This window comes from Acomys russatus, chromosome 6, assembly GCF_903995435.1.
Source record: "Acomys russatus chromosome 6, mAcoRus1.1, whole genome shotgun sequence".
In the NCBI taxonomy this organism is placed as follows: Eukaryota; Metazoa; Chordata; class Mammalia; order Rodentia; family Muridae; genus Acomys; species Acomys russatus.
In genome coordinates this window covers 33,397,140-33,400,307 of record NC_067142.1, presented here as the reverse complement: position 1 = coordinate 33,400,307, position 3,168 = coordinate 33,397,140, and positions in this window count along the sequence as shown.

The window sequence follows — 3,168 nt, the reverse complement described above, 5'->3', positions numbered from 1 at the left end:
AGGTGTGACCACAAGTGCTGGAAACTCAGTGGGAAACACTGGACTTGGGGGCCAGCAGTAGATCTGAAGCTGGTTTATTGCCCCTTTGCAAACAGGACAAGACCCCCTTGTAAAGCCCCTCTCCTCCTTCCTGGGGGCCAGAAACAGACCTGCTTCATCCCCAGACAGAAAACAAGGGAGAGGCCCTAGGGCTGTGAAGGGAGCCCAGGTGTTGTATGGCCAGGCCTCCTGGGCCTGAGTGTCTGGGCCAAGCAGCTGTGACAGCAGTGGCAAAGAGTGGAGAAAGGGCTACACCAGGAGGAGCTGAAGAAGGGAGTGCCGGGTCGCCTCTCCCCTCTGCCACCCGACTCTGGGCCAAGGTGTCTCTTTAACTGCCCCCACAGGCTCAGATCCAGGAAAGGCCAGGCACCTGATCCATGTGGGTCAGAGGAAGGAGCCCAGAGACAGGGAGAGATGGCTGGACTTGGCAGTCTCCTCCCTGCACCTCAGTCGGCTTATCTGTAAGGAGAGAGCTAGAAGAGCTGTCCCTGCTCAGCCTTAATCTGCCATCTGTGGCCCACAATACCATGCCTGGGCCCCAGCAGAATATGAGATCCCCAGCCACAGAGACCGAAATCTTCCCGTCAGGACAGATCTTCTGGAGGCCCACTTCCTGAGCTGATCTCTTATGTCCACTTCAAGTCTCCATCTTTGCAGCCATCGGCTGAGGATGGGATGCTGTGGGCGGAAGCCATCCCCTCTGCACTTCCCTCGGTCAAAGACCCTAACTCACCCGACTGTCTTTCCTGCTTGAATGCCTTCACGGGCTCCTCTATGGGTCAATGTTTAGTTTTCAGTTTTGCCGTTAAGGCCTTTATAGGCTGGCCCAGGGTTTGTTTTCAATCACCCTTTGCAGTTTGATAACACCATACGCTCAATCACATGCTTCATCCTGTCAGTAAAGGTAGGGAAAGGTAGAGATTTCTTCTTACCACCTTCCCATCCCCTCCACTAAGTGTCAGATTGTTAGCTGGTAGCACATGTCTTTAATCCCAGCACCTAGGAGGCAGAGGCAGGCAGATCTCTGAGTTCCAGGACAGCCAGGGGTACACAGAGAAACTCTGTCTCAAACCCCTCTCCCTGCCTCTGCAAATAATTTTTTAAAAAAAGAATCCGGTTGTTGTTGACAGTGTGTCTCTAGGTTGGGAATAGGCGGTCTAGACTGCTGGCTCCGTCTGGCTTGATACTCACTGACCCTGATGGACTACACTGTAGCTTGTGAGTGGACTTGTGCTCCGTTTACTCCATCGTGGGCACTAGTGCATGTGCTGCGGAGCCACCTGCCAGGTCCAAGTGCTAGCTCTGGGTTCTCAAGCAAGCTATCAAGGCTTGTAGTGTGCTTATCTGTTAAATGAGGCCAATAACTGCTGCTCTTACTTCAGCGCGGTCAGAGGAAATGAGTTTACAGTTCCTAGAATACTGTCTACCCCATTGTAATCAGTGCATCCTATTAGAATATTTAAACTGTTCTTAAAGAATTGTATTTCTTTATTTAATGTGTTAGGGCATTTGGCCTGCATGCTTTCTTGAGCCACCATTACCTCTTTTTGTTGTTTGCTTATCGGTAAGAAAAGGTTAGGACATGCTAACTATTAATACTTTAATTAATTAATTAATTAATTAATTCAGACAGACAGACAGACAGGGGTTCAAGCTTTTCACTTAAGTGAAGATGAGCTTGTCTTTCTGATCCTCCTGCCTTACCTCTTGAGTACTGCAATTACAAGCCTTTGCCACCACGACCAATTTGTGCAGTGCTAGGGTTGAAAGCCAGGGCTTGTGAAGGCGAGGCAAGCACTCTACCAACACATATATTTCATGTATTGAGGAATGGTCTCACCTTGTATCCCCATCTGGTCTTGAACTCAACACAAAGAGCCCCTCCTCCTGAACCTCACATGGGCCTAGTGGTTGGGCTAGGAGTGGATGTCGACCTTAGAAGGCTGCTGGCTGATGGATTCCACTGGCGCTGTCTCTTTCTAGAAGCTTCTGTTCCACAGTTCTGAGAGTAAAGGTGGAAGCCAGCACCCCTCAGCTTTGGTTTATCCTTTACTGTGTCTAAGAAGACTCTGGAGCACCTTAAAGTACCGAATCACATGGAAACAAGAAACAATTACATGCACATGCTTACATTAAATGCTAGAATTAATAATGATGAAGGGAGGAGGAAGTAGGTGTTTGCTGATTGTGTTTAACCCCTCAGCTTCCAGGAAGCCAAGGCAAAGGAGAAAATGTATGAGAAGGAGAAATAGCTTTATTGCGAACCGTAAGGAACGCATTCAGTTAGCGTGTTAAAATACCCAGGCCGGGGTGAAGCATTGTCTCAGCCGTTAAAAAATGCTGGCTGTTTTTCCAGAGGACCAGAGTTCAATTCACAGTACCAATGTTGGGCAGTTTGCAGCCTACCTATAACTCCAGCTCCAGGGGATGCCTCACCTGGGCATGAGCACACAAGTGGCGTGCGCGCGCACACACACACACACACACACACACACACACACACACACGCATGCGCACACACATGCACATGCGCGCGCACGCTAAAACTAAAAACAATATCTTTAAAAATACTTGATCAGTGATATGGTTCGGTGCGGTAAAGGTGCTTGCCAGCAAGCATGAGAAACTGAGTTCGATACCGGGACCCACATGGTGAAGGAGAGAACTCACTCCTGCAGGGTTTCCTCAGACCTTCACACATGTGCCATGACTTGCATGATTCCCACCACCACCACACGCACAAGTAAATTAAAACAATGTAATTAAAAAAAAAAAAAAAAGGAATGTGTGCAACCTCTTTCCCCATTGGAATATGGGAGCCACGGGATCTAAAACAACCCCACAGTTGGCTTTTAATACCATCCTTAACTAGGCTTCAACCATCAGTGATGTCAGAAGCAGCAGCCAGAGTAAGGAGACTGACTGGGAAAATAAAGACACTTCAGTTTGGAGATTTTTCTAGCCAGAGTTTCCTTCCCTCCTTCTTAGGTCAGGAACTCTCAGAGTCAGGGATGAGGCCTGTGAGGGCAGAAACAGCCCAGAGCCCCAGGTGTTCACTTGTTTTCTCCCAGCAAAGGAACTGGGCAGAACAAGGGAAGACTCATAGCCCAGTTGGATGAACAGAGGAGG